At 37.8% G+C, this 23322-nt stretch overlaps 1 pseudogene; it reads left to right on the top strand.

Moving 5' to 3' along the window:
• The first annotated feature begins 16830 nt into the window (after positions 1 to 16830).
• Positions 16831 to 21797, top strand: LOC118837053 (annotated as a pseudogene).
• The last annotated feature ends 1525 nt before the right edge of the window (positions 21798 to 23322 follow it).

Below are 23322 nucleotides of genomic sequence, written 5' to 3'. Positions count from 1 at the left end.
TAGGCAGAACAGAATTGCTCCACACTTTCTTGTCCTTATTATTCTTGCCCATGTTTTTCCGTAAGTCTGTCATAAATAATCTACCCAGCATGGGAGTTGCCTTGCTCTATTTTTTTTACAAACATCTTGGAGATTTTAATGACCTGCTTGTGCTGTCCGTTTATTGTCACTCATTCCTGACATGCCCCCTTTTATGATTATGTATGATGATGTCTTTTATGCCTTTTCTTCCATATGAGACTTAATCACCCTATAATATTTCTTTGAATTGCCCTTTGGGCTACTTGTAATTTTGAGTCTTTTAGATCCTGGTGCTTTATGATTCACAATTATATAGCGTCACTATAGGCAAGAGAGATATTGGCATTAATAAGATGAACTTTTTTTGGCAGTGAACAGTTTGGGGTTATTACTATAACTATTTCCAAAAGTTCCATAGCTCATTTTTTTGCTCTTGCTTAATGTTTGTCTACCCTCATTGTTCAACAGTAGCACCTGTCCAAGATTCATATGTTAGTGAACTACCTTGACAGACTGGCTATCCAGGTCATAGGAGAATATATTTGGAGCTAGAAGGGACCTTAGGGACCATCTAGACCAACATCCATTTTATAGTTCAAGAAACTGAGGCAAAAAGAGGTTGATTGACTTGTCCAAGGTAGATACGTCTCATATTTTTACAATGTGAATTTTTCATCCCCTTGCATTATCAAGGCATGTTATTTATAATGTTTATTTTGTTTCCTACTTAAATGTCATTGCAAGTGCTATAATCCATACTCTTTAATCCTTCTTCTGTAATCTATACTTATTACTAGAATTGTAGACCTGAAGTGATTGCTAATTGAATAAAAGGTATATTGGAACTATTCATTTGTGGACAAGAAGGTTTGTACCAATTTTGACATATGTTTGTCAACTCAGTATAAATCACCATTCCTTAGCAAACACCTTGATAAGCTCCAGATGATATAAAGGGTAACATCATAAACAAAATAGAGGAGCAAGGAAGAAATTATCTTGTAGATATGGATAGGGGAGAAGTTCATGACAAAAGGAGGGATAATAAAGATCATAAAAGGTAAAGTTTATTATTTTCATTGATAAAATTTAAAAAGTTTTTGCATAAGCAAAACCAATGTATCTACAGTTAAAAGGGAAACAGATATTTGGGGAAATATTTGCAGGAAGTTTCTATGATAAAGGTCTCATTCCCAAGATATATCAAGAATTGATTCAAATTTAGAAGAATAACCTTAATTTCCTAGTTGATATCAAAGGATATGAAGAGGTACTTTTCAAGAGAAGAAATATAAATTATGAATAGCTATATAAAAAAATGTTCCAAGTCAGTATAAGAGAAATACAAATTAAAGCAACTCTAGGTTCCACCTCACACTCATCTAATTGGTAAAGTTGAAACAAATCTTGGAGAGCCTATGCAATAATAAGGATATTAATACACTATTGGTGGAGCTGTGTATTGGCCAGGTCTTTCTGGAAAGAAATTTGAAACTATAGCCCAGTAGTTAGCAAACTATTCCTACTCTTTGACCTAGAAAAACCACTACTAGGCTTATATTGCAAAGATTTTTTTTAAAAGAGTAAAGTACCCATAAATTAAAAAAAAATATTTATGGCAGCTCTTTTGGTAGTGGCAGTGAACTGGAAACAAAAGGAGTGGCTATAAATTGGGGAATGGTTGAACAAAATATACCATGTGAATGTAATGGGGTATTATTGTGCCATAAGCAATGATGTTAGTGATGATTCCAGAGAAACTTGGCAAGACTTGAATAAACTGATGTGGAGTAAAGTGAATAATACTAAGAGAACAACTTGTACCATAACAACATTGTAAAGAAGAATAGCTTTGAAGAACTTAGGAACTCTGATCTGTGCAATGACCAATCATGATTCCAGAGGATTCATGATGAAGCATGCTATGCACCTTCTGATAGACAGGTAACAGGCTCAGGATGAAAAATGAGATGCATATTTTTTTGAAAAGGTTAATGGAGGAAGTTGTTTTGCTAAGATATATATATATATATATATATACATACATACACATATTGTATGTATACATATCATACATATACATATACATATATATTTGTTGTGGTCTGTTTTTCTTTTTAGTTATTCCAATATAGGGGGTGGAAGTGGAAGAAAGAGAAAATAAATTTTTGTTGACTGAAAATACTTTTATTTAAGAAGGAAAGATGAGAGTTGTCCCATGTACAGTACACTAAGGAAAAGAATTGCCAAAGATGAGAGAAGATCCATGCTAGGAAAAAATGAGTCTAGGGAAGAATTAAAAAATTCATGCGTTACTATTCTATTTACCTTTCTGTCCTTAGGATCTAGTTATAATAATGAATAATAGAATCCATGTCTATTTATAATCATAGAATACCAGAGTTGGAAGAATCATGTATTTCTGTGATAGAAAGCCTGAAGTCTTTAGGATTTGTATGCCTTTTGTTACCACTAGTTGGCTCTTTTTGAATACTAGTCTAAACAAAACTTTCAACAACATGATAAATACAAGCTTACAGTTGAGTAAGATGACTTTGATTTGAGGAAGGGAAGAGGAAGATATATTTTATGTTACTACTTCTTTTTTCCCCTTCACGACTACGGGCAAACTTGAGCAATTTGCTGTGTTCTTTAAAAATGTACCTCATTTTGCACCTCAAAATCCAACCATTTTGGAGAGCAATCTGGAATTACCCCTGAAGAGTTATTAAACTGCCTATCGCCTTTGACCCAGCAATACTACTACTAGGTCTATTTCCAGAGATGACTTGGGAAAAAGGAAAAGAACCTAAATGTGATAGTGAAGAACCAGAAATTGTAGGGATGCCCACCAACTGGGGAATGACTGAACAAGTTGTGATGTGTGATCATGATGGAATACCACTTTGCTATAAGAAATCATGAGCTTGTTGATTTTAGAAACACATGGATAGACTTGAATGAAATAAGAGTGAAATAAACAGAACCAAAGGAATATTGTATATAAATAACAGTAACATTGTTTTAAGAATTTGAGCAACTAAGTCATATTGACTATTATAAATGCCCAAATTAACTACAAAGGACATATGAAGGAAGATGTTATCTGCATCCAGAGAAAGAACAGATAAATAGTATATATAGAATGATTTTACATATACATATATATCTCTGTGTGTATATATAGGTATATATATATATGTATACATGCATACATACACACATATTTCTATCTAGTAGTAACCACCTCTAAGGAGGGAGAAGGGAAGAAAAAAAGAAAAAAGTTAAGTAATAACTTTGTTATATATTTAAAAGGAATAGCAAGTTGTACACAACGGATTCGCAATTTCACGTACAATCATCTTTTTTTTATTCTATTATATTATGGAAATGTTTGTTTTATTTCATAAATTAAAACAGAAATAAAAATGTACCTCATGCATTACAAGAGTCGTGATATATTAACATGTTTATATATGAGTCAAGTCAAAATGTACCCATGATTACTAAGGGCTAATTATATTCATTTGTCAGACCAATTGAAACTAAAGATGGCAGTCCTGGAACTGACCATTAAGGTCTTCTTCCAAAGCAGATAAAAAATGGTCATTCAATTGTGCTTGTAGGTTCTCTTTCTTAAAAAGAGAATGCCAAATGTAGACATTTTATGAAAGAAGTACTTCTGCTTAAGTCCTAATGTGATGCCTAATGGTGACATGGATGAGACTGTGAGTTCTTGAAGGCTATTCCTATGGAATGTGACTTCTGGCAGGTTGCAGGTTCTATCAGGCTTGGAAGGCTTCAAGAACAGTACAATGCATACCTATCTATCATCTGGGGCTGCTCCCGAGGACCATCCTTAACAGAGTTAGGAGGTTGGGAGAACTTGGTACCAGAAAGGTTGGTCACTGGTTTTTTAATTGTTCAGCTTACCTCAGTTTATGAAACCTAGAGAGATATGGCCAGCAACAACTGAGGAAACAACTATTCTAATGAAATCAGAGACCAAAATATAAAGTAATGCAATGGTCTTCTTGGAAGCTTTAGCTCATAGTTCTGCATTTATAATTCTTTTTAAATGTTGGTAAATGTAAAGAACTATAGGTTTTTCATTAAAATGCACTTCTGCATTATAGAGTAAATGGAATCACTTTTCTTATGGTGTACATATCACTTCTGCTGATAGTACTTAGCCTGGTGGGGACTCCTTGGAACAATCATTGACTAGTTTCTGAATAAAGGAAATAGATAGATAGATAGATAGATAGATAGATAGATAGATAGATAGATAGATAGATAGAGGAAGGAAGGAAGGAAGGAAGGGAGGGAGGGAGGAAGGAAGGAAGGAAGAAAGGAAGGAAGGAAGGAAGGAAGAAAGGAAGGAAGGAAGGAAGGAAGGAAGGAAGGAAGGAAGGAAGGAAGGAAGGAAGGAAGGAAGGAAGGAAGGGAGGAAAATTACCCACCTGTAATCTATTCTTACTACCCTGTTCTTATGGATTAAGGTTCAGAGGTGAAATGATTTGCCCAAGATCACATAGCTTATTGCAGGACTAAGATCCAGCTCTCTGTATTCATATGTTAGTATTTTTTCTACTGTATTCTGCTGCTTCAAATAAGATCCTTTGCCCTTTTTTAACAGCAATTAGCACATTAAAGGTTTACTGCCTTCTTCATATGAGATAGAAGATCTGTGAATTTGAAATGTGTTTGTAAGATACAAATTCAAGTTCATTTGAAATCAGAAATCACTTTAATAAATAATTAGCCTGGGGTGGGGAAAGTGCAAATATAAATAAGAAAAGAGCCTTGCTCATCTTTGACTTAATTCAGATTTAGTTGGAACTTGGAGATCTGGATGCCCATCCTAGAGTTTTTAGAATAGTCATTCAAACACACAAACAAAAGATTACTTTTTTCCACCTTCTTCTGCATATCCACTTTAAGGTTTTATTGCAGATATACTTTGGGTGTATTCTAAATTACTTGTGACTTTCTTTTTATATCTGGGCTGCCTTTCAAAATTTTCTTGTAGTCAATGGACTGTCAGGGAAAGAGCAAAAGTTGTTTTGTTTCTATATATTATATGGCTATCCTGTTGGGTTGAAGTTGGAATTATTGAAATTAACTCCCCCTCTTTCTCCTCTCCTCTCTTCACCACCACCACCACCATCATCATCATCACCAACATTTATATAACACCTTACAAATCACTTTCACTTGTTATCCCCATTTTATAGATGAGGAAACTGAGGCTCAGAGTGAAGAAGTGACTTTCCCAAACCCATGTAAATCCATGGATACAAATCCAGGATTTGAACAGGAGTCTTCTGACTCTAAATTCAGTGTTCTTTCCATATGGAAACTATTTAATTCCAAAAATATTTATTAAGTAGTCACTAAGTGCAGGGCAAAGTGCTAATGTTACTGATACTACTAATAGTTTGCATTTATACAAGGTATCCCAAAAGACAGTTCAGTTTTAAGCTCTACTAAGATCAGAAATATAAATTCTGTAACTGAAAAGTTACAAAAATTTTTAAAAGGTTATTTACAATTTTAAAAAATATTGATGTTATTATTAAAACGTAACATCACCACTGGCTTCTGCTACACATCCCTCCAGTAAATTTTCAAACTTTGAAAAGACTTTCATCGGCTGCTGCTTAGTAACTGAAAGGATTGGACTTGTTCGTTTGTGGTTTTTTTTTAATTTTATTTTTATTTTAAGTTTCAAATTCTGTTCCTCCCTCTAGCCCCTTCCCTACCCAATGAGAAGTCAAGAAATGTGATACCCATCATACATATCAAGTCATGAAAAAACACATTTCCATGTTAGCTATGTTCTGGGGGGGGGGTGGAGAAAAAAATAAGGAAAGGGAAAAATATACTTCAATCTTCACTCTGAATCCATCAATTCTCTATCTGGAGGTGATGTTACATCATAAATCCTTGGGAGTTGGGGTGGATCATGGTATTGATCAGTTACTAGGCCTTTCACAATTGATTATCTTTATAAATTTTCTTTACCATCTAGATTGGCCTTTTGGTTCTGCTCACTTCACCTTGCATCAGTTCATATAAGTCTTCCCAGGTTTTTCTGAATGCTTCCCCTTCATCATTTCTTACTGCATAATAGTATTCCTTCATGAACATACATGATAACTTGTTCAGTCATTCCACCATTGAAGGGCATCCCCTCAATTTCTAATTTCTTGGCACCATAAATAGAACTTCTATAAATATTTTTGTACATGTTACTTTTTATAGAGCTACTAGTGGTATTATTGGGTCAAAGGGTATGCACAATTTACATTCTTTTGGGCATAGTTCCAAATTATTATCCAGAATGGTTGGCTTCGATCACAGCTCTACCAACAGTATCTTTGTTGTTCAGTCATTTCATGTCTGACTCTTTGGGACTCCATTTGAGGTTTTCTCGGCAAAGATACTGGAATGGTTTGCCATTTATTTTTTCCAGCTCATTTTACAGATAAGGAACCGAGGCAAACAAGGTTAAGTGACTTGCCCAGGGTCATATAGCTTGCAAATGTCTGAGGCCAGATTTGAACTCATGAAGATGAATCTTCCTGATTCCAAGCCCAGTGATTTTCTGTTGCTCCACCTAGATGCCCTAATAGTTAGTGCCTTAGTGTACCTATTTTTCTCATATCCCATATTTGTCATTTTCCTTTTCTGCCATCTTAGCCAATATGATGGTTATGAGGTGGTACCCCAGAGTTATTTCAATTTGCATTTCTCTAGTGATTTAGAGTATTTTTATATGGCATAATAGCTTTGATTTCTAAGCATTGCACATGTAATCCTAGCCTTAAGGTCATCTGGAGAATGAAGTTTTGGAGCATATGTGACAGTTTGGAAGCAGCCCCAAAGGAAATAGTCTAATAGAGATAGATCAGTGACCAAGATGGCCAACCAAGAGAACCTCCTGTGTTCACCCCAGATTCACCGGTCTGAGCAAATGTAATCTAGAAACTGATACACATGTATGCATAATGACAAGCTCCCTTATCTTGTCCAAATTAAATTGAAAAATTAGCAAAGCTAAATAAGAGAAATTTAATAAGTATATTTTCAGTAGGAGGTAAATTTGTAGCACATTCCTGAAATTATTAATGATAAAATTGCACTAAAACTTTTGGGACAACCTGTATAGCACTTTTAAGGTTTACAAAATCATTTAAAGCTGTTATCTCATTTGATCCTCACAACAACCCTGTAATATAGGTACTATTATTACTCTTCATTTTATAGATGAAGAAATTGAGGCATAGAGACTTTGAACTTGGGTCTTCCTAACTCTTAAGCCCTGCTAGGGACACCTAGTTCCTTATGTTAGATACTGAATAGGTCACTGTGAGGGCGGGGTGGAGATTAATTGATATAAAGTTTAGATAAGAATATACAAATAACAATCATATCCAATGGGCTTCAGAGTCTGGGGCAATCAGGACAGCATCAAGGAAAATCTGCCATCTGTTTTAGGCTTTAATGAATAAGAATTTCAAAAATTGGGGTGAGGGGCTAGCAAAGTGTCCGGCACATAGTAGGCACTTAATAAATAATTATTTGTTGATTCATAAATTGTGCAGGATCTATGTAACACATTACATATTATTCAATTCAGTTCAGTTCTGTCCAATTCAAGAAATCATAACTAGCCTTTATATAGCATTTAAAGTACTTTTAATACCTTCTCATTTAATCTTAACTCTGTGAGTTAAGTGATATTTATTATGTCTACTTTACAGATGAGGAAATTGAGTCTCAAGAGGTGGAGAGATTTGTTCTGGATTGCATAGATAATAAGTGTCCTGAGGCAGAGTTTGAACTCAGCTTTTTTTTTGGCTCTCCACCCAGTGCTCTGTCCACTGTGCCTTTTCACTGCCATGATAAAAGTGAATGAACATCTATTAAAGAGCTTACTCTGTATAAGGCATAGTCCTATGTGCAGGGGATTCAATGTGAAAGGAACACAATTCCAACTTCTTTGGGGTTTTCTTGGTAGAGATGCTGGAGTGGTTTGCCATTTCCTTCTCCAGCTCATTTTAAAATTGAGGAAACTGAGGCAAAGAGGGTTAAGTGACTTGCCCAGGGTCACACAACTAGTGAGTTTCTGAAGCCAAATTTGAAGTCAGGTCCTCTTGACTCTAGGTCTGGCCCTTTATGCACTGCACCACTTAGCTGACCTGCGCCACATATCCAATTCATTGTCAAATCCTGTTGATTATATTCCTTTTTTTATTTACCTGTTCCTCTGGACTCACCATACCGTGATTCTATTTCCAGCTTTCCTTACATCTCACCTGGATTATTGACATAGCCACCAATCTGCAGTCTTTTTCCTTCTACAATCAATCCATCCTTCACAGAACTGCAAAAACAATCTTCTTAATCCTCAGCTACACATATGCCTCTCTCCTATTGGAAAACCTTCAGTGATTCCCTGCTGCCAACACATTATACAATCTCCTTAGCCTTATACCTAAGGACCTTTGTAATCTGTACCCTACCTACCTTTGCAGTCTTGTTTTACATGACTTCCCTTTATACACTTCACATGAGCTAAACTGGTTTGCTAGTTAATGCATGGACTCATCCTCCACTCTCATGTTTCCATAAATTTTCACAGTATGTCTCCCATTCCTGGAACCCATTCCCTCTTCAGCTCTACCTACTGAAAATTTTACATTCCTCAAGATCCACTTCAGGTATTTCGTTCTCTATAAAACTTTTCCTATCTGCCCCTCCCACCCCTCGACTGAGTAGGTATCTATCTGCCAGTTAAATTCCCTAGGACCCTTCTTCTGGAATTTTCCTCTGCCCAATCAACCAATCAATTAATCAAAAGCATTTATTAAGCATCTGTCATTTGTAAAACACTCTGCTAGTGGCTGAGACCACAAAGACACACACACACACAATAAAAAAAAGAAGAAAGGAACAATCCCTGCACACAAGGAGTTTACACTCTCACATCACATGTACAAAGTGTCTTGTGATTACTTTTTGTGCACATGTTATGTCCCCTTAATTAGACTGTAAATTTGTAAAATTCAAGGATGTCTCATCTTTCATTTTTGTATCATAAGCACCTATTATTATTTATTATTAACAGGTTAATAAGTGTCACAGTTTTTGATTGGAGTAAGATCAAACATGACTGCTAGAAGGAGGGTGAGGATGATGAAGATAATGACAATGAATTTAGACTTTTTGAAGACTTCCTCAAGAACCCCCTTGCTTTTTCCAAATAAAATAATAGGGAATTGGGGTGGGAAGGTTATGAACTAAGAGGGATAATAATAGGGTTGAGGATAGAGGTAGGAAATGGAGGTATGGTTGGTATATGAACAGAGAACTTGGTGCAGATTGAAGGAGAGAATGTGGGGTCATAAGGTAATGTCTATATAGAGAGAATGTGATAGCAGTCAAGGGAGGGAATGTGTGTGATGGTAGAAATTGACTGACTAGGAATTATTTACTTCTTACTCCTTTTATTAGATCAAGGTCAGAGATGAGGGAGGAGAGATGAGTAGGGAGGAGTTTTCCAGGCTTTGATCAGGATGGGCTGCAGAGTGAGCTGGCAACCCAGATGCTCCCCCCTGAGCTGGAATGTTGGAGTTGCCACATGGAGAGGATAGAATCCAAATGCAAGGAGAGACTTTTCGGAAGTTAGGAGGAAACTACCACCTCAGCACTTTTGAGAGGGAGGGAGAGGATGGAGAAAGGAGAGAAAGAAGGAGAAGAAAAAAAGGAAGAGAAGAATAAAAAAGGAAGGGAAAAGAGGAACACAGAAGAGAAGAGAGGAACAGAGAAGACAGGAGATGAAAAGAGGGAGGAAGAAGAGAGAGGAGAGGAAAATGAAGAGGAAAGAAGAGAAAGATGACAAAATGGAGGAGAGAAGCAAAGGAGAAGAGAGACCTACCAGTTGGAGCTAATTTAAAATTCTCCTCTTGTTTAGAGTGCAAGAATCTTGAAAATACACAATCGTGGCTGGGGGAACCCTGGTGAGTTAGGGGGGGGGGTTGTCTAACATCTTGATCTATTTTCCTAAATGTTTTGGTTAGAGAAAACCCTAAAGTCCCTGTGCCAAGCCATTTTCCCTGTTAATTTTTAAACCCATCTGTAGTTCAAGGGAAATCGAATCCATATGTTTTCAATTCATTTACACTTAACTTATTAAAATATTGCTTTGTAAGAGCTATTTGATGTCCAGGAAGCCATTTGTGTCTCTTAAATAAATCTTTTAAGGCCTTTTTTCTTAGAAACAGGAAATTGCATTTTGCCAAATGCAAATTAACTTGCACCTCATAAAGTTCAAGTCCAGCTCAAAACATACAATGCGTGAGCCTAGGGTGGGTTTGAAACTTGGCAAACTATCTCAAGGTTTAATCTAAACCAAAAGACAGCAATTGGGAGGCTCCAGGGTAATTCCAAAGTATGGCATTGTTGAAATCTGCCAGTGGAAAGTAGGACCTCAGCACTACTTCACTCTCGACTATACAGCGGCTGATTATTCAAGCTGGGGATCATCCTTCTCCCTAATTAGCAGTGTAATGGGAGGGATATTAGGGGGAGCTGGCTGGTACCACACAAGGGGCATTTACTTCACATGGATCTTGACAGCTGCAGGAGGCATCTGAAAGCAATATCACTCCATCAGTGGTGGGATTGCTTGCAGGTTACAGGGAAAGGGAAGCCCAGCTACAGAGGTCTGATGGGGATTATGGAACTAGTCTCCCCTCCTTCCCCTCCTCCTTCATTCTGTGTGTAACAGCAGAATGGAGATCTGAGTATCTTGAGGACAAAAGAATAGGGGCTTCCACATGACACATGGTAACTGTCGCAATACCTAGGTTTCCTTTGCCTGTATTCTCTATGTCTCTCTAGAGGTTTCAGTGAGGATTCTTCTTTTCTGTTCATCACTTCCTCCTGAGGATAAATAGGGATAGGAAAAAGGTGAGAAAACTCATCTGTCTTGATCATGCCTAGTATACAAAGAGCTGGGAAATATTTGGGTTGGGATGGAAGCCTGAGTCTTTTGGCTTCAAACTCATTCAGATTTCTGTTACCCTATAACCAATAATTAAGAGTTGCCATCAGTGAGCCATTTTTCAGAGGCATTATGTAGTGAGCACAATCTAGGTATTAGGGGGATAACTGAATCCATACATTCCATAGAACCAGCAGGACAAAGTAAATTGAGTTTAATGCCCTTGCTCCCTTTAATCATTTCATATAAATGGCCATCTCATGGCAGCATGGGAAAGTATATATGGCACTAGACTTGGAGTAAGGAAGAAAGTTCAAATTTTGCCTTAGACACTTCTTAGCTTTGTGACCCTAGGTATGCTGCTTAAACTGTCTGTGAACCACTTTCCTCATTTCTAAAATGAAGAGATCAGACTTCAGGGCCTCTAAGATCCTTTGTGGCTCAAAATCTATTATCCTATGAATCTCTCTGCTTTATAGGTCCCTGGGATGGGAGACCAGGAATCAATCTGGAGAAGTAACTCTGTCAGGGGTGAACATACACACCCAGAGAAACCAAGGTCAAAAGTTAAGCAAAGGGAGCCCCAAACATTCCCTAGTCTGCAAGAAGATCCAGCTGATCATGCTGAAATATATGCTTTATCTCAGGAAACAAGGGCCCTACTGGGTGAGTTCTCTTGAGATAGATTCTCCGGAGATTTGGAAAGTCTGTGTTATCAATGATGACCATTTATCACACATATGATACAAAGTTCTGGATTCTGCACTTGGCCAATTCTATGCTTCTTTCACCCTCCCCTTCCCCCTGCCCACCTCTCAATCAAGGTCTTGCAGGATGGGGAGCTGTTGGACACGCTGGGATGGAGAAAATGCAAATAGGATGGAGGAAGAGAGTCAGCTCTGATACTATAACTGGAAAAGACATTCATCCAATGATGCTTTCCATTCATCATCAAGGCAATAATTTATAAGAATACATTGCAGAAAGAATTTGAAACTGAAGGGATGTCCATTAATTGAGAAATGGCTGAACCAGTTGTTGTATATTAATATAATGGAATACTATTGTACTGTAAGAAATGACGAGCAGGTGGATTTCAGAAAAACCTTAAAAGACTTACATGAACTGATGTGAAGCAAAATGAGCAGAACCAGGAGAACATTGCACACAATAACAGCAATGTTGTATGATAATCAACTATGGATAACTTAACTCTTCTCAGCAACAATGATCCAAGACAATTCCAAAAAACTCATGATGGAAAATCCTATACACAACCAGAGAAAAAACTCTTGAATTCTGAATGCAAAATGAAGCATACTATTTTAGCTTTATCTTTTTCATGTTTTCATTTTCCTTTTGGTCTACTTCTTTTTTCACTACATGACTAATATGCGGGTATGTTTTACATGATTGCATGTATATAACCTATTTAAAATTCTCACCTTTTTAGAGAGTGCAGAAGGGAAAAGGGAGGAAAACATTTGGAACTCAAAATCTTTCAAAAGTGAGCTTTAAAATAGTCTCTAGTTGTAATTGGAAAAATAAAATAGTATTAAAAAAACAAATAAAAGAGATTGAAGTAAAAAAATCCATTGCAGACATGTCCCACCTCTGTCACATACTTACTGAGTGAACCTGGGCAATTCAATTACCTTCTCAGTGACCCAGGCAATTCTCCATATGATACATAGCAGTTGCCTATCTGCCTTGATAGGACAGCTAGGTAGCCCTGTGGACAGAGCACCTGAATTCAAATCTGGCCTCAGACAATTACTAGTTGTGTGGACTCTAAATGTTTTCTTCAAGAGTTGGAAGGTTCAGTTAATGCATTGTTGGTGGAGTTGTAAGCACATCCAGCCATTTTGGAGAGCAATTTGGAACTATGCCCAAAGGGTTTTAAAAATGTGCATACCCTTTGACCCAGCAATACTACTCCTAGGGCTATAGCCCAAAGAGATCACACAAGTGGGAAAGGGACCTGTATGTACAAAAATATTTATAGCTGCTCTTTTTGTGGTGGCAAGGAATTGGAAATCAAGGGGATGCCCATCAATTGGGGAATGGCTGAACAAGTTGTGGTATATGAATGTAATGAATACTGTTGTGCTATAAGAAATGGGGAAGATGCAGACTTCATAATAACCTGGAAAGACCTACATGATCTGCTGCTGAGTGAGAGGAGCAGAACCAGGAGAACATTGTACACAACCACAGACATATTGATTCTGTGATGACTAACTTTGGTAGACTTGGCTCTCCTCAGCAATACAAGGCCAAAGACAGCTCCAAAGGACTCAGGATGGAAAAAGCTAGGTACATCCAGAGAAAGAACTGTGGAGTCTGAATGCAGATTGAGGCAAAGTATTTGCTCTCTTTTTTTCCTCTTTTTTGGTTTTGTTTCTTCTCTCTCATAATTCTTCCCATTGGTCATGATTCTTCTTTGCAACTTGACTATTGTGTAAATAAATTTAATGTGAAGGTTTATGTAGAATCTATATTGGACTGCATGCCGTCTTGGGGGGGGGGAAGGGTGGGGGAGGAAAGGGAAGAAAATTTGAAACTCAAGAACATGTAAAACTAAGTGTTGTAAACTAAAGATAAAAAAAAATCTAATTTAAAAAAATATAAAAATAAATAACGTGCCTGTAAAAAAAGAGTTAGAAGGTTCAGAGGACCATGTAACCCAAGGAGTTCTTCATCTGCAATTTTGGATTACTGTCCTATATTTTTTGGTGGTGTGAGTTTGCAGGTTTCTTTTAGAATTTTACTGGGACTTGGTCTGCTGAGCCCTGTCTTGTCTGTCTGTTCCAAAGAGGACATACATTCCTTGGAAGGAATCACATAGGTCTGTATCTATCTATAGACGGAAGGGAGCCAAGGAGCTGGTCTGTGCTATTTGGCCATCGGTGACCACTGATTCTACTTCTCTCCAGGAAGAAGTCTTTAGGAAATGACTATTTTGGGACTCAGGAGAGTCAGAAGGGATGAAATAACAAATTTTAATGCTGAAATCTCTTAGTCATGGGAAGGGAATAAGCATTTATATAGCACCTACTGTATGTCAGGCTTTTTAACAAATATCATCCCATTTGGTCCTTATGGTGGGTACTCTTATTACTCCTATTTTACAGTTGAGGAAACTGCAACAGAAAGAGGTCAAGTGACTTGGCCAAGGTCACAGGGCTACTAACTGTCTGAGGCAGGATTTGACCTGATGTCTTCCTGACTCCAGGCCCAGATCTCTATCCACTGTGCTACCAGCTGCCTCTAGGCTTTATGGCATAAAAAACATCATAAATACTCTCTGAGATAATCTCAATAGTCTATCCCAAACAATAATTTTTGTTTTTGATGAGAACATTAGAAGAAATTTAGGGAAGACCAAGGTTATCTTTCCTGACATCAACATCGAATGGTTAAGTTCATAATTTAAGCATCTCTTGTTGTGGTGGTGGTTATTGTTCAGCCATTTTTTGGTTGTATCTGACTCTTTGTGACGCCATTTGGGGTTTTCTTGGAAAAAATACTGGAGCAGTTTGCCATTTTCTTTTCTAGTTCATTTTACAGATGAAGAAACTAAGGCAAACTGGGTTAAGTGACTTGCCCAAGATCACACAGCTGATTAAGTGTCTTGAGGCCAGATTTGAACTTAGGGAGATGAGTCTTCCTGACTCCAGGATGGGAACCCTATCCACTGTGTCACCTAGCTGCCCTCAAGTATCTCTAGATTCCCTTAAATCAATTATAGAGCTATCACAGAGACATATACAAATAACATAACTGATATATGGAGTGATTAAGTGGTAAAGCCTAGAGAAATGAAGCAAGTTAGTACAAAATCAGAACCAAAACATAGATTTCTTGTTGGCCATGAATATTTTTTGACTTTTCTTGAACTTATTTATATTTTTCTGCGTACCACTTCCTAGTAGTGTTTACACGTAGTGGGTGCTCAACAAATATTTGTTTCTGGAGTAATGGGTTCCCCATATTTAATCCTTACTCTTTAAAGTAGGACTAAGGCTGTCTTTTTAAGCTTTAAAGGACTTCTCTTCTTCCATTCTATCCTACATCATTCTAGTTCTAGGTAGAGACAAAGGCTCCTAACAAAATAAGATTCTTAATATTTCTGCATATTAGAAATGGGATAGAATTTGGGGTATATATCATAAACATACACATGTACATATATGCAGACATGTATGCATAAATATACATGCATGTATGTGCGCATAAATATATACATGTATGTATTTGTGCATAAACATATACAAACATATATGCATGCATATATAATACCATAATAGTGTATATACATAACATGTGTATAGATATAAACATAATGTTCTATATGCATGTGTATGTGTATTACACATGTAACTGCATGTGCATTTGTATGCACATGCAAATGTGCATATATATATAAATGGTATGTGCACATATATGTGTATATATGCATGTACACACACTTGAATTATCTCTATATACCAACGTTTTATCCCATTTCCAGCCTATGGAGTTCTGAAGAATCTTATTTGATTGAGAGTGCCTGCCTTTGTCCTGAACTAGAAAGATGGTGGGTGGAGGAGAGGGGGAAGGGAGACATAGGGAATTTGTTGCTTCAGAAATAAACCTATTATATGCATAATGTATATGTAGGCATAATATTTGCATATACACAAACAGAAAAACATACACACAACATATGTATCTATAGGTATGTGTACTATAGACTACACATATACGTTGACACACATAATATATGTTTTTACTCTCTAGACATATTTATATAGAGAGAGAGTTAGGCATATCATAGGCACTTAATAAGTGCTTCTTGAATGAATATGATGTAAACACATATAAGTAGTAAGTATTTTTGTTTGTACCATTTTTTTAAAAAAAATAAGCCTACTCAACCATTATCTCATTTGGCCTTATTCATTCAGGTGAGGCTGTGAGGGTCAAAGATTACTGGCTTTCAATTTATGGAGAGAGTAAATAGAGAATCATGACAGTATAGGAGATAAAGTCCTAGACTTAGAGTTACGAAGGTCTGAGTTTGAATCCCTTTTCTTATACTTACTCTCTGTGTGAATCCAAGCTGAACATTTAGATTCTCTAGGCCTCAGTTTCATCATTTATAAAATGAAGATATTAGACTTAGGGACCTTTAAGTCTGCTTCCAGATAAACAATTCTTGATCCTAAATTAGTTAGCTACATAGGCAAAGATTGTCATTCCTCTACCCAGGTTTAGAACCCATTCTGCATTTACCCAACATAGAATTGGATCCAAAGCTCCTCACTTTGATCCCTATACCCTAGTGCTTTACTAAATGCATCTAAATTTCATTCTCTTACACTGTTCTACTTAACTTATTCAATAATCTGTCCTTATCATACCCTGGGAATGAACTTACTATCAGGCCAAAAACTGTTCACTAGCAATGAGAATATCTTGATTTCTTTTGAGACCCAGGAGGTAATTTATGCTTTATAGAGGCACACAAATGTGGCATCTCCCCTGAACATTTCTTTCTCTAGAGTTCTCAATCTAGCAACAAGAGTCCATGGAAAGGTAAAGAAATTTACTCATATCGCTTCTCAGCAAGTTTCAGGATAGGAGGGAAACCAATCCATCTCCAATATGCCAGACCATTTTTCTTTCAAGTAGACTGGAGGAAGTAGACCCTTTGGCTCTTAAAAGATGGCATGGGACAATGAAAAGCTCAGAAAATGAGTTAATTCTGGGGGCAGGAAGGAATTATGGGGGTCAACTTAGCCTTCGTTCAAATGAGTGATTCTGATTCAAATGGAGAGCTCAGCTTAGATGTCAGCTCTGAATCTGAGGATGAGGTAGATAGCATAACTGGTACAGTCATCATAGAGAAAATTAGCGGAAACTGCATTGGACCTAACACCAGCAGATATTGCTTCAAGTCCTGGTTGCCTCTAACTGTAGCAATCTGAGGCAAAACACTTTTCTTGGTTTTTTGTTTCCTCTCTGGTAAAATGAGAGAGTCACTGTTTAGATTTTGATAGCTCAGAATGAATGTAAATAGCAATTTTATTCCTGTTCTGGCCAGAAACTAAGGTCTTCCCCTCCCAGACTAATTCCTTTGTGACGGCATACAAGGCTATCTTTTGTTTCAATTTTTACCTAGCTCATAGTCACTGAATGGGCCTTGCTTCAGACAAACTGAGACCTGGAAAAGACCTTAGAAGGTCACTACCTGCATCCTGGGCCATTGCCAGTTGTCTTTTGTTTTCCACTAGACTCAGATGACTCTGGAGGAGATAGTGAAGCTGATGAATTTGGACAGCTCTGCCTCACTTAAATCCAAGTCAGGTGCAAGTCAAGACATCATCCTCATGATGTCGTTGGTCCTTTCAGAGAGTGAAAGGTTAACAACAACAAACAACAACAAAATGAGAGCACATAAGGACATTTCTAAGGTCTCTCCCAGCTCTGGCATTCTATACATATATGACTCCATCACATTAAGCTTCCCAGATCAAAAGAAGAAGATTTGGATGGCACAGCAACATATCAATAAAGTAACAAGAACACCATTTTCAGACATCATTGTATGTACCTTGCATTTATGCACTGTAAAAAGTACAAGTTTATACATGTTTTCCAAACAGTGTGAAAAAACCCAATATCTAAGTACAAAGCATTTGATAAACCATCTGTGGTGCTTCTGTATATCATCTATACATATATATTTATTTTGATTCTTCTTTCTCAATACATGCACACATACACACATATAGTCAAAGAAGCAGTGGTTGACTTTTAGGAGTTAAAAATAAATTTAGTGATTTTTAAATGTTTAAATAAACTATTGAGAATCATTTGGGGTTTTTCCATAGTATTGGGAAGATGGGAAACATCTTTTAAGATAACCTTGAAACCTTTACTAAAGATGATTGTATATACAAATCATTATTATGGTATCCTGCACACAGCATAGCCTATCTGAAAACCCTCCATTATTTCCTAACAGAGTATAACTTCCTAAATCTATCATTCAAGGAAATTTTACAATCTGGCATCAATCATTCATTCAGGATTTCTTTTTTGCTGATTATTCCCTTACATCGACCCTCACTCCAGTCATCTAGTCTGCTTATTAACCCTGAACACCTCAGGTCCACTCTTACCTCTGGATCTTTTATCTTATCATTTACCATACTTGGCATATTCTTCTGGCTTCATTTTGCTTATTAAAATCCTACCCCAACCTTCAGCCCAGGCTAAACGTCACCTCCACCAAGAAGCCTTTCCCAATTTCTGAAATTGATGTGATCTTTCTCTCCTCTGAACTACCAAAGTACCTTGCTCATACTTCTATTATGACCTTAGAATCCCAAACTTCTTTCAAATCTCAGCTCCAGCTCTACCCTCCCCCATACTAACTTTTGTTTACTTTGGATGTATTTCTGTTTTCATGTTCTTTTCCCATTCAAATGGAAATTCCTTTAGAGTGAGTGCTCTTTCATTTTGGTGTTTATACTCCCAGAATCTGGCACATAGTAGATAGTTAATTAAGGCTTATTGATTGACATTTATTACCTCTTACCTTGTACTACAGTAATTTGTACATGTCTTAGTTTCTCCTTTAGGAGGAGTATTACAGTTAGTATACATATATTAACTTCCCCATTAGACTATAGAACATAATGTCCTTGAAGACAATAGTGACCTAGTTCTGATTCATCTTGATAACCTAAAAAGTGCCTGGCACAGTTCTTTGCGTGGGAACATATTTGTTGAATGGATGGATCATAAATCTGGAGTTGGAAAGGACCTCAGAATCTATCAAACACATCCCTTCCCCCAATTTTACAGATGAGGCAAGTGAGGCCCAAGGATGTTAAATGACTTGCCCAAAATCACACAGGTAATAAATTGTCAAAGGTGGGATTCGAACCTTTGTCCTCTTGACCTCACTCCACTTGAAAGTGAGTGCATGGCTGAATGCATAATACCCAAATAATTTCTCAGACTTCTTCCTCCTGGTTTTGGGTATATGTGGGTGGGGTTCCACTGAATGAGAGACACTCCCTAGTCTAGACCTTACCCTTTCTTTGGCTTTAATGGAGAACTTTTCTAACAGTAGTTCTTCAGGATATGGAGAGGCTTACCATCATTTGAATTCTTCAGGCAAATGTGGTCTTGGGGAAGCCACATAAATTTTGATTCTCAGTTTCTTTATCTGTGAAATTAGCACATTTATTTCTGCTGTTACTTACCTCAGAGATATGTTTTAAGGATTAAACAAGATACTAGATATCTTCATCGGATGTACTAGGTGGTATGACCCTAGGCAAGACACTTCTACTCTCTGTGAGAAACATTGTCTACAAATGTTGTAAAAAGGGAAGATGGGTTTAAAATAGCCTCTCAGGTTATTGGGTATTGGTGCAAGCATCCACCCTACTCTATCATAAGGACATATTTTTTGAGCATCTATAATGGGCAAGGCACTAGCATGAGGACTGCGGATAACAGAAAGAGGATATATATCACTTCCTCTTCAGTCATCACAGGGATGGTATCCTTGGACTGATGCTTCAGAAGGTTGCTAACATGACCAGGCACAATGACAAATGTCTGTGAGCCCTGCTACTAGGTGAGGTTAAAGCTGCTGACTCCCCTTGGTTTCAGGAGTTCTGAGCTGCAGCAGAGCTGAAGCCAATTGGGTTTTCACGCTCAGTCTGATGTCAATGTGGTGAGATGCCACCAGACAACCTGAAGAGGAGCTACCCAGCTCAAGTCAGAAAAACACCGGTTAAAATTTCTGTGATAATCAGTACTGGGATTCGGCCCAGGAATGGCCATGTACTTCCAGCCTGATCAAGATACAGAATCCCAGTCTCCAAAAGAAAAAAAAAAGTTGCTGACCCCTGCCTGCCCTTTATGCTGAAGGACATATTTGCACAAATACTTGCAGAGAGGGCGTCTACGAATGAAAGCACATGCCCAAGTGTCTGAGATGAAAGCTTGAGTCAGGATTGCCCTGGGGAGGCAGTGAGTGATGGACAGAATGGAGGGATCTCATGCCATTTTCCTTCACTTAATCTGGGAAAATGTCCTGGAGGAGGTGGGGTTTCATAGATGGAGGCTCTCTGAAAAACAAATGATCCATACCATATTTGGCTTCATTTGGCTCACATAGCAAGTATATCCTAAGAAATCCAAAATCCTAAAATGGCAGGACAAAAAATGAATTAGTCATTTGATTATGGAACAAAGGAAGGAATTCTTTGGAGAACAGTGTTTCTGTTTTGATGAAATTTGTTTCAGAGTAAGTATACAAGCCTCCTCACAGGAACATTATGAGGATCAAATAAGACCATAAATCTAAAGTATATTAACTGCAAAGATGCGAATATATCAGTGTTTATATGGATTAATCAGGTAGCCAACCATAGAAGAGTTTTTTATTCCATTTCAGCATTTTCATTGTAGTATTTGGGGGAAAAACAAATAAAACATAAAAGAGCGTATTTCACCACTCCTCCTCCTACCTGTTCTAGATGCTAAAGTGACATGTGGGCTGCTGTGGACCAAATTGTTGGAGGTGACTGCAACAGCCAAGGAAAAATGGTGGATGGTGTGGATCATGGAGACATTCACATGGATGTGGGGGAGTTCAACCCAGAAGGCTAAAGACGGTGGGCATGATCAGATTAATTTGTATGATATTGCCATCTCTCCAACTGCAAATAATGGAGATGCCCCAGAAGATCTCGATTACATGGATGCTCTCCCACCATCTGTTGGCAATGATGTAGATAAAGGATCAGCACCAAATCTTGTCCACTGGAGGTGGAAGACCAGAAGAAAGTAGACCCAATGGAGGCCACCCAAAGGCTGTTCTGGAAAAAGAACTGGTGGTGAAGGGTAATCACCTCGATTAGGAGTTCCAGTTAATGGAGGAAAAGAACCTGACCAGGAGGTAGAGGGCCTGGTGGACTGGGAGGGCCTGGAGGACCTAGGGGCAGACCACCTCTGCCTCCAGCCTCTTTCCCACCCACCTACCTGGCCCTTTGGGGCCACCCCTCATGCCTACTCCTAGTTCACATCTTCCTAGACCACCTCCAAGTGCTCTCCCTCCACCAGCTCCACACGTGAACCCAACTTTCTTTCCCCCACCAACCCAAAGTGGCATGCCAATATCAGACAGCTGGGGTCTGCCACCTGCCAGCCCACATGGCTGGCCTCCTCTATATGATAGAGGTTACTATGGGCCACCTGGAAGAGAAATGGATGCTACAAGAATGCTTTTAAGTGAAGCAGAGTTTAAAGAAGTCATGAATAGAAACAGGACAGTTTTGAGCAGTACCATTTCAGGAGCTGTGTCTGATACCAGTGCTGGTGATTATGGGAGTGCTATTGAGACATTGGTAACTGCTATTTACTTAATTAAACAATTTCTGCTGATGATCATTGAAAAGTGCTTATTAGTTCCTTGTAGGATTGCCTTCATGGAATTGAGTCCAAATCTTACAGTTCTGGATCAAGAGGTGAACAATCAAGAGAGGGACTACAGTAAATCCAGCCAATGTCACAAATCCTGTAGTAGAGATAGTCATGAAAGAGAAGCAGAGAACAAGAAAGACATCAGGATTGTGACCAAGACCATGATAGAGAACTGTTAAGGAAGTTGAAGGCAGAGGGACACCTTGCAAGACAAGAAACATTTTTCATGGGGGAAAATGACACTTGTCCAGCAGTTTGCTTCTTGTGATTGAATTGAAGCTGTAAGGATTCATGGATAAAATGAACAGGACAAGATCTGAATAAAGAAAATCTGCATAAATGGTAAGCAGTAGCTCTATTTTTACTTTTATCTTGCTTAACTATTTTATTTGAGGGAAACCTGAATGAATTAAAGGTTATAGCTTTTGCAACTTTGTTACTGGTTATCTACATTTGGCCATTATAATGTACAAGCAGTTGGGAAAAAAGTCAAGTAAATGCTTGTTTTTATAGTAATTTGTTCTTGTTAAAATGCTTATATGATAATGTCTGTAAACAGCTCCACTTTGCTTACAACAGATGTAGTGTTGTAATAACTATTAAATGGGGGAAAAAAGTGACATGTGTTGTCAACTTCATAATCAAGATATAGGCACTTGAGCAATGCAGGAAAGGATGCTGGGGCATTCAAACAGTTGGTTCACATTTTGGCATTTTTTTTCTTTATGGCGAGAATGCCAGAAGGATCTGTAGAATTTTACATATCGAAAGAATAGACCAACCCCTAAAACCAGGTCCCCCAAAATCTTATATGGTGCCAAATCCATTCTAGACTATCCCATCATCACAGTCCTCTGTAATAAAGAGATTGTAAGGGCTCACACAATGGCCCAGTTGTTACAAGCCAAATTTGCTACCCCAACCTTCCATAGCAGCCAAAGAATGGAGACTGTCTCTTGGGGTTCACCATAATGGGCTTTCATCTGTGGAACTGTGGTTTATATGGGAAAAGAGATGCATGAATGAGGTTAAAGAGAAGGGAGAGATTTATAGCTGAGATGTGGGGAGTTTGGAAATGAGGAAGTTAGGAGAATGAGGCTGACTTGTCAAGAGGTTTCAGGTAGAGTTGACCTTTCAAACAATGAACGTGGGCATAGTTTGGTTGTCTCTGGCATCTATTGCGCCTTTTGTGCTCCTTTTTTCTTTTCCTGGTATTTCCTCACTGTTGCACTCTCATGCTTCCTCTACCCTTCTGCCTTTGAGAAAATAAACTTTTTCACTTCCTTAATACATTAAAATATCCATCATACCATAGTTGTGGATATTATTGACCCTAACAGAGATTCTCATGGGCCCTAATAGAAAATTTCACAAGTGGCTATGGTCAACAATTTCTACCGCCTAGTGGTCAATCTTCCCAGAATCACAGACTACTAGAATATGAGGGTTGAGAGGCTCTTCAGCTGTCATCTGGTCCAACATATACACAAAGTATCCTCACTATAATAAATCCATAAAGTAGTTATCAAACTGTGTTTGAAGACCTCCATGGAGGGTAAACCCACCTCCTCTTGAAGCATCCTATTCCACTTTTGGACAGAAATAATTGCTAGAAAGGATTTTTTTTTGTCCTGACATCAAGTCGAAATTGGCCTCCTTCTAACTTTGGCCCATTTATTGCTCCTGATTCTTCCTTCTGGGGGCAAATAAGATAAATCTAATGCCTTTTCCACATGACAACTAACCAAATGCTTGAATACTTCCTGAGGCTCTGTAGTTTATTAGCTATGGAA

This window comes from Trichosurus vulpecula, chromosome 2 (genome assembly GCF_011100635.1).
Source record: "Trichosurus vulpecula isolate mTriVul1 chromosome 2, mTriVul1.pri, whole genome shotgun sequence".
NCBI lineage: Eukaryota > Metazoa > Chordata > Mammalia > Diprotodontia > Phalangeridae > Trichosurus > Trichosurus vulpecula.
The sequence above is the reverse complement of the archived record's forward strand: the minus strand, read 5'-3'. Positions and strand labels throughout refer to the sequence as shown.